The 12,239-nt window shown below is 32.8% G+C and overlaps 1 protein-coding gene across 1 annotated transcript in view; it reads left to right on the plus strand.

The window, feature by feature from the left end:
* The window catches only part of LOC113400868 (uncharacterized), a 49,360-nt gene extending 37,369 nt beyond the window's left edge, over positions 1 to 11,991 (plus strand). The window contains exon 2 of the mRNA XM_026640542.2: positions 11,981 to 11,991. The gene's annotated coding sequence lies outside the window, so the exon portion shown is untranslated. The remainder of the gene's footprint in view (positions 1 to 11,980) is intronic.
* The last annotated feature ends 248 nt before the right edge of the window (positions 11,992 to 12,239 follow it).

Here is a 12,239-nt window from a genome sequence, read left to right on the forward strand (position 1 = left end):
TTCATGAAGTTTTAAAGTTCCGATCAATCATACTGACAAAAGTTTGTGAAAATTATAAAAATGTTTTAATGACACGAATATTCAGGTATTAAATAAGGAGTTTTATTTCTAAAGGCCAGGTCTAGGGAGTTAAATTTTCTAACAGCCCTCGCCCCAAAGAAAGCTTGACTGAACACAGGTAATTTTTCAAAGGGAGCCCTTTGAGACTTGAATAATCAATAAAGTCAGTTTAGTCCTATGATTACATAGCCTAACTTTGGAATTCACATCAGGGGTTAGATTTTTTTTAAAAAGATTATGTAGTTTTTCTTTTTTGTACGAAGATATAATTGTACGTCTGTATTATTTTTTTATTCAGTAGCCTTTTTAGATCAAGGATGTCTGGATATCTGCCAAATAATTTATAGAACTTCTGGTATTACGTAATTATTATACTAAACGAACTATAAATAAACTAACTACCAGGTTTGCTTAGTGGCAGTTAGTTAATAAGGCTACAGATCAGATAAATCTGGCCAATTAAACATATGAGGTTATTAGGAAATATTTACAATTCTCACTAGTTCTAGGAAACTTCGGAAGTGAAGCATCGGAAGCTTTCCTTTTGGGTTGGATTGCCGTTCGAATAGATGAAGACAGTGCACTTGTGCGCGTATGTACAATAGTACATACGTGACTGAAATCAGACAATACCATCATAACAATGATTTTGAAATTCATTTTATTATTCGTTTCATAAGATGGCAGGATAGCGTATTCAGTATACACTCTTTAACGTCGAATCACGTAAGGGCAATTTGATTAAGATAATAATTTTAAAAATTATGTAGCAGATATTTCAATAAATATGCTATTTATATCATGTGTTTGGAGTACATTCATGTTTTTTTTTCGTCTAAATGTCTTTAAATGTGGTAATAATGTCCCCGTACGTTTCATCTTGATACGGTTCACGATACCGGAGCGAAACGGCGGCGGAACATGGAGAAAGTTTCTGCCTACTGGTAATATTTCATTCACGTTTGCGTGGAGGCAGCATTTGGTAGACATTTTTAATGATGAAAGTTTAATAAAGTTCTTATATATCATTGGGATACATACGAAATTTTTATGATAAAAATAAAATGGGTATTCAATTGGATGTCTGTTATGTACGATGGTTATTTTTATATATCATTCATTTCATTGGTGATAAATAAGGCATATTACTCAATATAAGTTTATATTAAAGATAAAAAAGCGTGGAGTTAGTATTTATTGATTTCTAGGCAGGATATATAAAAAAATATTGTTCTTTGTACATACACTGTAATTATAATGATGGAACACAGGAACTACTGAGTTTCTTGCCGGTTCTTCTCGGGTATAATCTACTTTCGGAACCGGTGGTAGCTTTACGTTTATTTCTACTGTCTCTGTGTCTTTATGAGCCTACTCGAATAAAGAATATTTTGATTTTGATTTCATTCATTTCATTAGATATAAAACTAGAGAAATAAACTTACATCATTGTAACTATGGCATAAATAAAAAAAAGAGATTATTTTCCTACTAATAAATAGGCAAAGGCACAAACATGATACAATTTTTCATTAATCTTAAAATATTTTTTAAAATAAATTTGCTGTCTATTATCAGAGACTAAAATAAACCGTAAATTCCACTTAAGAAACTAGACGTTAAACGACGTTGCTTCAGAGCGGGGTATTCGAGATCGCTAAATATATCTAAATTGGTCGTCAATGAGATTTAGACTACAATAATATGGTAATTAAGTGTAATATACATTACCATTTAACACGTATTGTTGCCGTCATCATTTTATCAAATAACTAAATTCCTAACGTAGTCTTCATTGTCATTCGAGAAGCGCTTGGAGATGGTAATTTTTATTCTAGGAATCTTCAATTCGCGATAACTGGGCGATAAGCAGAATATATGACTCGATCATTGGCGCGTGGCTCATACGTGCATTGTTTTACTACAACTCTAGAACAAAGGATTCTTAAGAAATGTCATCAACTACATCAACAAAATAAAAAGCGCTAAAGGGCAACTTTAGTATTACTCTGAAAGATCTGACTTCATATCTCATTCGAAATTTCGAAAACCGACTTACGGATACTCTATTTTTATGTGTGTATCCGTTAAATGTCCGTTTAATATTATAATTATAACTGTCGCATATTACTTTGTGACATTTAACGGACGTCGTCTGCGGTGTATTTCCAGTTTGGTCTCACCGAATACCTCTACAGATAGTAAAACTAATATGTTTCTAATAATACCTAGATGTATATATGTATTTTAAATTATTTAAATACATCATGCCTTACATCGCCAATGTGTCACCACCAAGAAGTTATATCCCTTGTGTTAACAATTACACTGTTTCATTTAACCACCACCATGCCCTACCGCCAAGTAAAATTAAGTGCAGTTTTACCAACGGACATGCCATTTTTGATTTACTTTTATTCTGATAATGCGATCACAATGTCCATTCAATTCAGAATTCTCGCGTCATACTGTCACAGTAATTGCAAGTTGTAGTTCGATTATGGCACCTATGCCATTTGTTGTAAGAGTTACGAAGATCTGTTTATATTGATGGTAGTAAACAATATAGGGCAATGTTCTTATTCTTACGTCATTTCTTTATAAAACTGAATTATTTTAATTCACCGTTATTTCCTATTCAAAATTCGAATGTTTCTAATTTTTTTTAAAGAAGATATTTAATAAGAACTTTTTAAATCTCCGGTAGGGTATCTTGTACATTTGTGTCTAAAGAGGTTACATTTGTACCGAGTTTCAACTTGAAGACCGAAACCTTGCCAAAGAGAAATTTAAATGTAACTGCTCAGAAATTTTCCTAAACAAATGTAAAACTTTATCTAAAGGAACAAGATTTTGTAATTACAATCTCATTATTTTTAAAAAGAAAGCGGAAAGACATTTTTTTTATTACTTATAACACAAATTTGAGACACAATAAATTTGGAAAATGACCCTTTTATATAAACGTAACAGTTGAACAATGGCATATTTTCAAATTAGATGAAGTTTTGGAGCGTTTTCTGCAACGCTGTGATGCAAGTTTGTAGATGTCCATGTGCCAGAAATTCATTCGACACGTGCAGATTTTGTTCACCGCCGAGCACGAGATGAATTATTAATACAAGTTATTATGTACCCTACCAATATATAAAAATGTCAAAAAAAATAATTGGAAAATCTACATTTATTTATCATCCCAGACAGATGAAAAACATGATCGGTATTTTTAATGCGACTCGTTTATACAGAGAATTAATACAAATAGAGAAACGTGCCTGAAATGTAATCAAAACATATTGAAAAAGATTTATCAAAAAATGGAATTATCAGAACTAGGTATGTACGTCTATACACAATAAAATCCAATTTATATTTGTTATTGAATTAAAAATTCGCACAGAGAAATCAAATTGTCACTAACCGTTACTTCTATTGCATGCCGACGGTGTCGATGGCACGTGCTACCATCTACGATGAATGGTCATTCGTCAAATAGTTTTTTTGTTATACATAAGGCTGTGAATACATGTTGTAAGTACAGGCGACTTCATTAAATAAATAATAAATAAATATTGGACAACATCACATACATTACTCTGATCCCAATGTAAGTAGCTAAAGCACTTGTGTTATGGAAATCAGAAGTAACGACGGTACCACAAACACCCAGACCCAAGACAACATAGAAAACTAATGAACTTTTTCTACATCGACTCGGCTGGCGATCGAACCCGGGACCTCGGAGTGGCGTACCCATGAAAACCGGTGTACACACTACTCGACCACGGAGGTCGTCATTACGAAGCCGATACATTTTTCATATTTTTTTCAATGATTGTTATATGTCAATGGGAATATTTTGATTAGGAAATAATTAAAATGTTCTAATTTTAGGGAAGTTACGTGTAAATAAATTTTAAGGAAACATATTTGTATTATTTTTTTACTTTTTTTTATTTTATTTTGGATTATATTTCAAGCGTTATGTGGACGAAATGTTAAGAATTTTATTTGAAACTAGTTATCGTCCGGCTTAGTTTGGGGTTTAAGGTTGGTCATCAATTGATACGCATAAAAAGTATCCTATGTTCAAGCGAATTCAAACTTGCTCCATAGTAAATTTTATCAAATTTGTTTCAGTGGTTTGGTCGTAAAAGAGCGAGACAGACAGACAGATTTACTTTCGCATTTATAATATTAATATATATTACTATTAATATTGATTATAATATTTAATATTGAAAACCAAGTATATGGCAAATCTTACCTAATATGAATTAATTATGTACTGATAGTATAAAAATAACGGAAAATGAATTAAAAATAAAAGTCTTTAGTTATTTTAAACATTTTATTGCCGAAATCTGCTCTTTACTATTACACTCGTAAAGTTTAACATTTTAATGTTCTTTCAACAGACGTTAGTGTAATGAAGCTAACGGTACAAGTATTACTTGGATAAAATAATCGCTGTTTTATGTGATATGATTTTAGAACTTTCGCATCTAGTTCTATGTGTGTGGGCAAGTGAATAGCTTATTACGGGTTGATATTCTATTGTGGGATCGCGAATACGCTTACAACAGGAGTTCGAGTTGAATAGAAGAATGTGTTCTGAAATACTTTGGTATATTTATGTGTTCTGTGCAAACGTATATTATAAAACTAACGATATTTTAGATGATAACGTGAAACGTACGTCGTTTCACGTTAAAAATATTTTTTTATTGTATCTATCTACAAACTGAATGGGCATCTTTTGGAGGTTCTGTTTCTCAATCTTCTTCTGATGAAATTCTGATCTTCAACAATTGAGTTTAATTGTAATTCTATATTGAACAAATATAAGAAAGTTTGAGTAAAATAACCACCTTCACATGTCCCATATCTGGGTCAATGTCTCCTCGCCCCTCGAGATGAAGGTTTAGAGTGTGTGGGACACTTGTTCCATACGAATCGTTGAAAAAACACGTGGCAGAATTTTTCACAATTCCAGGACCAATTTCAGAATTCGTTATTCGTCTCGTCATAGAATGTTCCTTTATTTTTGAGAACGAGGTGAGTTGTAAAAACTAATTAAGCACAAGGAATTATACGTTTTCGATTAAGATTCAAGTGGTAACTACGGAACATTTCCAATTTGAATAATTGATAAAACATACGCTTGTAAGTTGCCAAAATGTAACATTATTAGGTAATGTATATTTATTTAATATCTTAGTACACATTAATTATTAATAAGAAATATAATCAGAGGCTTTAGCTATTAGTAAATTTATATAATTAATTCTCGATTTATTTATAAATATATATATAATACGTATACTATATGTAATTTTACTTGTGGCGTCCCGCCACATTCATTGTTTTAATAAATATAAAAAATATAAATGTGTAATATATATATATATATATATATATCATTTTTATTTTGTATAAAATTAATTCAACAAACAAACAAAGTTCCAGCCGTGCGAAGATAATCTTTGATATTAGTTAGATACGTAAGCGATCGTACGATCGCGCGCCTCGCTCATTCGCCGCCGCTGCCCTCCTACCCCGGCAGCTAGCGGTCAACGGCAACGCCGCGCGCGGAGACTCAGTGGGATCTCGAGCTCGATGCGCACTGCTTTGCTCCATATTATGCGTTGCACTCACTTACGCCTTAGTTACGTTCGTTGCTTGTTTTTTTTGTTTGTTTGCTCGTGCTTTGTTATCCTATTGACTATATCTTCTGTGTATGTAGACTTATTGTGCTGTGCTATATTTATAAGTGTGAACAATAAACTGTTCATTGTCTTTTTTTGATATACTCAAGAATACTAACCACGCACCTACAACTACAACTAAAAGAATTTCAGCAAAAAAATTTGATCATTTCCATGATCGATAAGTAGGAAATATGTACACAAAAATATTCCATCAAAAGCACTTATTCCGGGGACAGGTGTGGCATATCCGTTATTTATGAGGGCCCTTCGATTCCATTCCGGCTCTTCGTAACGAATCACTGTTTCAGTGTCATACGATTTTACTTCCATCTTTTTATGATATATATGTATTTTTCCAAGATTTATTTATCACATTTTTAAAGGGTCGAGCGAATATCCTCTTGTATTTCTTGATATATTTTTTTTGTGAATTGATATCATGTATTTTGAAAGAATTCTTTAAGTGATTTTGGTATTGAAATGTATGAAATGGCTAAAATTTTAGAGCAATTTTTCGTTGGAATTTTAAATATATTATGTATTATTATTGAAAAAGTTTAGACTGCGCGGAAAGTACTATAAGTAATATTTATATTAATCACTATTTTAAATGGCATTTTTAAAGTCATTTTCATTATAGACCTAATAAGGATGAATAAAGCAAAATAAAAAAAGTACTTCATTTAATTTGCGTTTTAACTGATTGAATGCCGGTATCCCCGCGCGGAGTTAACGGGAATTTTGTAACAGTGCCGACGACTCCGCGCGGCGGTGACTAGCTGTTACATTTCTATGCCTAAGTATGTCGCCAGCATTGTAAGTGGACGGTTGTTTTGCGGTCGGCGTGAGCCTATGGTCTAGCGTAGATCGTAAAATTATTTTGGTTTTTAAGTTCACTATTTTTTGAGAGAACCATGGACGCCGAAACTCCGCGTTCATCATTTGGCAAACAGCGACGTAAACGCCGTCTTGTGTTTGTTTCTTCACCCGAAACATCAGAAAACAAAGAACCTGCAACTTCTAGCTTGCCACGTGCTGGAACATTACGAAGAAAAAATACAGAAATTCAAGATTCATAAGGTCATAAGGATACTTGAACAAATTGACTCTGACTTAGTTCCTCGTCTTCCAATGATTATCAACCAGGATCAACTTGTTCGTCGTCGTCAGACTCTGAAAATACAGACTTTGAAGATAGTCAAGCCGAGTGCTCTGTCGCAGAAGATGAACAGACTCAATCGTCAGCGTCTCTCCAAGTTGAGCAGGATTTGGCATCACTAAATGCTCCTGGACTGTCTCCAGGGCAAAGAACGGGAGAAAGGCCGTCTGTACCTTGGTCAACAATAAATAAAGGTATGAAGACTTTCGACTTTACGGAAAACGTCGGCTTGAAAGTGCCGGTAACTATAGAATCAAAACCAATACATTTTTTGAGTTTATTCCTTGATGATGAATTTCTGATCTATATTGTACAGGAAACTAATAAGCATGCTATTGATGTTTTGACGAAGCCAGGAGTTGCGCTAAAATCAAGAATAACGGACTGGAAAGACACAAGCGTGTATACACGGAGATTAAGGTATTTTTTAGCTTAATTATGCATATGGGTATTATTCGTCTTAATCGTTTGACGGACTATTGGAAAACGGATCGATTATTTAACATTCCTATTTTCGGACATTATATGTCACGGAATAGGTTTTTGTTGCTGTTTAGATGCTTGAATTTTTCCAGCTCATCAACAGGGGGATTGAACAAAGTCGACGAATTAGTCGAAAGATTTAATGAAAAGGTGAATAGTCGTATATGTGCTCAGAAAGAATTATCCCTTGACGAAAGTATGATTCTCTACAGAGGTCGTTTATTTTTTAGACAGTATGTGAAAAACGAAAGACATAAATACGGAATGAAGCTGTACATGCTGACAGAACCAGATGGCCTCGTTCTAAGACTGCATCTGTATGGAGGGTCAGCCGATATAACAAGTGGAAAAGGGCACACAAAAAAGGTAGTGTTACACCTGTTGAAAGATTTTCTTGGAAAAAGCCATTCTTTATATATGGACAATTTCTATAATGGGTATAATTTAGCCGTAAAGTTGCTTACTCACAAGACTTACTGTACAGGAACTCTGAGAAAAAAACGTCAATTCAATCCTGAGATAGTAAGCACAAAAATTAAAAAGGGAGAGAGAACAGTGACCAACAAAAGGGGAATTTAAAAAATAAAAACCAAAAGCTTTAGCGTTTTATAACCGATTTATGTCTGGCATTGATAGGCAGGACCAAATGTTGTCATACTATCCTTGCGAAAGAAAAACGCTGCGTTGGTATAAAAAGTTTTTTATACATGTATTTCAAATACAAATTTTGAATTCTCATATTTTGTATAATAGGTTTTCCGTGAAACGCTTAAACATGTACGACTTTAGGATGTGTATCATAAACGAGTTATTACCACATAAATCTTTTTCAGTTTCGACTACCTCACTGGTTCCTTCTCCTTTGGAACATATCCACAGACTAACCAAAATAGAAAATAAAACCGAAGAAACTAAAAAAGATGCGCCTGGACATGTTCGAAAAACTCATAGGATAAAACGTAAAGTTTGTCGGCAATGTACTGCTATAAGAAAAATTCGGAAGCAAACATGCTATCACTGTGTTTTATCAATGACCAAGAGTATTGCGATGCATATCATGCTGGTCTGAATTAAATTTTATAAGATTTTTTAATCTTGATTTATTTCAATCTACTGATTACTACTTGATAATTTTATAGTGGACCCTAAAGTTTGTTATTTTATCTAATTTTTGAGTTTTTATTTTTATTTTATATAGTTGCTAAGAATACAATTGTCATGTTCATGAAAATAAAAAAAAATCATTCTATAAGAACCTCTTGTGTTTTATTTCATATATATTTTTTAATGTATTGTTCTGTACCGAGCGACTCCGCGGGGAGTCCACTCCGCTCGGAGTTTCATGGCGCCACGCCTTGGTAAATCTTTGCGCCCTGCCGACGACTCCGCGCGGGTACTGGTATATAGATAGTGCTTATATATGCACTATAAGCTCTGTAACAATATTTTTACTTTTTCTTATTGTATTAGTACATTTTTTTTTAAAAACAATAACTGGCATGGGAGACATTTTTTTTTTTTGTATGAAGCTAAATTCCGGCAATTAACCTGTTAAATAGCAACATTAGATTCAGTTACAACGAACAGCACCAATTGCTTACTTTTATGGACACTTCTACTCATACGTTACCAAAACAACGTGCTATTTACATTTAGTAAACGATGTATCTGCGGAACTTCAAAACTTTTTAGGTTAACGGAGTACCTATGTCGAAGTGTATGCGGAAAAATGTAGGTAGCAATATATGGGAAGTACAGGGCAGTGACCTCACTTTTAATTAAGGAAGAATCTCGAACGTTCTGAGCCAATATGCACGTGAAATTACTCAACTTCACGTTACCGGGAACGTAGAATTAAATTGATACAAGACATGTGTTTTTTTTTACTGAAGTCAATTTATAGTGGACTGCTATTGGTTTAAACAAAAAATTAACTGTCACGGGACGCCCAGCAGATGTCACATATAGAAAATGATGGTTATTAAAATAATTTATGATTAGAAAAAAACAATAAATAAATAAATATAGATGTGGGGTGTGGGAGGTGACAATCACTTTCGATCAGGTGAGCCTCCTAAAAGTTTGCTAAATACGCCAAAAAAAAAAAATTACAGACTCATATTACACAGGACAATTTTAAATTTAATTACAGAATTGTATGTTTAGAATATGTATTTATGATAGAAGAAACTATCTTTAAATCAAACTCATAATATATATTACCCAATTGATCCGAAAAGTTTAATAAAATTAAATCACTCAAAATGTAGACCACTCATTTAATTAGAGAGCTCAAACTCTTAAACTTTAATAGAAACATATGGCTTCCTCCACTCGAACAAGTATGTGAATAGACAAGATAATGTTCAATTTAATAATAAAGGTTTAGCCAATTTGGCACGAAGAGGTCGAAGTACCATCGCGTAGAGAAGTGCAATTTGTACAGTTCCGAACAAAGTGGAAAGTGGAGAGCACACCAATTAGACATTCGTGTTTAACATTCAACCTGAGAACCAATTGATTCCGTCTGGGAAGCAATTGATTCTTAACGCTGTAGTAGGAATACTACCCCAGTTTTATTATTGTCTCTGGAACCGTTTTAAGAGACTCAAACGAGAGAACTGCTTTAAATAACGAGAAAAAATATATGCAATATTAAAATTTTTGGCACAATATTGTTGTTTTTTTTAATAAGAAATCCAAAAAACATAATGTTAATAGCATTAGCAGATTTGACGGCGGACCTAACATTCTAAGCGGTTGCCGTTAGTTTTAGGTTAGTCTTCATTAGCTTAGGGTATGACCTAGTTTGCTTTTCCCGCTTAAGTCATTATAGAGTAAATTTGAGGACAAACTAAACGCTTTGCTAAGCCTCTGTATCTTACTAATGCGAGTAAAACATGTGCACATTGTCCTAGTTCGAACACTTTAAAGTGAGTATAAAAACAACAGCCGACTGTCCCACTATGAGGTCAACGTCTTTTTTATTGAGGAAAATAATTGAATTAAATTGCAATACTTCTTTACAAATTAAATTCTAATGTTTTTACGATCCCCAAAACAGCTGTAACTGATATGAATATATTTTATAAAGTAAAAAAGTTTATGTATTTTTAGTTTTGCCATGTTATAAAACATTTAAAAAACTTTAAGGCTTAAGAACACGATTACTTTTAAATCAAGAAAATATTTTTCAATTTGCAAAGCGAACAAAATCTTCGGGTAAAAAATAAATAACATTTATGCCAGTAGTTAAATTAATTATTACGCTTTTCATTTGCAACGTTTATGAATAACTTTTCATAAAATAAACATCATTTATTTATCCACAAGTAATTAAGAGACCATATTAAATTATCTAGTATTTTTATTCAGCGCGGCTAGAGTTCATTTTGTGACTAATTAGTTGTGAAGAAGTATAATTAAACAAAATGATAAAGCGGATATAGGTTTTAATAAACAGAACTGAGATTAGCTCCTAATACAACATGCTTACATTTCTGTTTATATGCTTCATTAATCAATTGGATAACTCACAAGGGTGTCTTTTTTTTAATGTTAAATAGAAAGGCAAATGGAATATGGACCAATGTATGGTAAATATTCACCACTACACATATAACTATAGTCTATTCCGATAGAAGTAGGAAAAAAGATAAACAAACCGTACATTTACGTATTTCATGCGACTTGGTAATAACTGAGTTATACTTGTGCAGCTAAGAGTTTATGATTAATATATCTTTATTTATAATACAACACCATTGCACTTAACCACTTATTTCCACTTTCATTCTACTTCCAAAATTTCGATAATAGTTTCGTCGACGTTCAAAACGCATTTTTTTCGCAAGTTCCATAGTGATTAATTAAACTCTCGACCAATGATATCGCGTCAATTTGCTGTCAAATGTTGTTTATTTGTTTTTTTTTTTTGTTATGATTGGAATAGAGTACCTATAGGATGTTATTATATTTGTGTTATAAATATGTGATGAGTAACTGACCAGACGAACTTGCATAACCCATATCGCCGAAATATCAAGGCCCGGGACCTTGATATTTTGGCGATATCCAAGCCTCGTCTTTACATTACCCTGTTTCGGAAAGGAAGTAAAGCCCTTGTTCCTACGTCTGAACTGTTTCTAGTCCTGACGATTGCCGTCCTGTCGTATAATGAGAGTGATGGAGTAGTGAGTGTACCTTTGTGTACGCACACATTCAAGTACTATAATACATCCTGCTCGGTTGGCTATTATTTTATGAGAAATGGCGCCGTGGCTAAAATCGGTAAGAAGGTCATCGATCAATATATATAAAAAAAAAACAGATTTTATGTAAATACCGAGCGACAACACAAAGCAGAATATGTTGTTAAACGCTAAATGATACAGGCAACAGGATTAGCTAATGGGCTCCAACGGATTAAAAAATATGTTGAAATTGTTCTTTGTTAAATAAACATTTTTTTTTTAAATTTTTACTTTGTTATTGTTTTATATAAAAGATTTATATTAGTAAATTTGTGTGTAAAATTATGTGTCGAATAAAATTCTGACACATGGAGATATATTCAAGTATCCTGTTGAGTTAGGTCCTAATCTACTCTTTAAACCTATTGGGACATTATGGGCTATTATTGTTACTAGATTATTTAAATGTAGAAATTCTCAAATCTCCTAAAACACTGTCGATACTGCCAAAATAATAGAGAGGTTTATATTAAAATCACTGTTTTATCTAGAAGAAGTAACATACTAATTTAAAAGATTAAATAGAAACCATGCAGAGAAATGGCCTTATTTGCGAAATTACTTTACCGACAC

This window comes from Vanessa tameamea, chromosome 11 (genome assembly GCF_037043105.1).
Source record: "Vanessa tameamea isolate UH-Manoa-2023 chromosome 11, ilVanTame1 primary haplotype, whole genome shotgun sequence".
Classification (NCBI taxonomy): Eukaryota; Metazoa; Arthropoda; class Insecta; order Lepidoptera; family Nymphalidae; genus Vanessa; species Vanessa tameamea.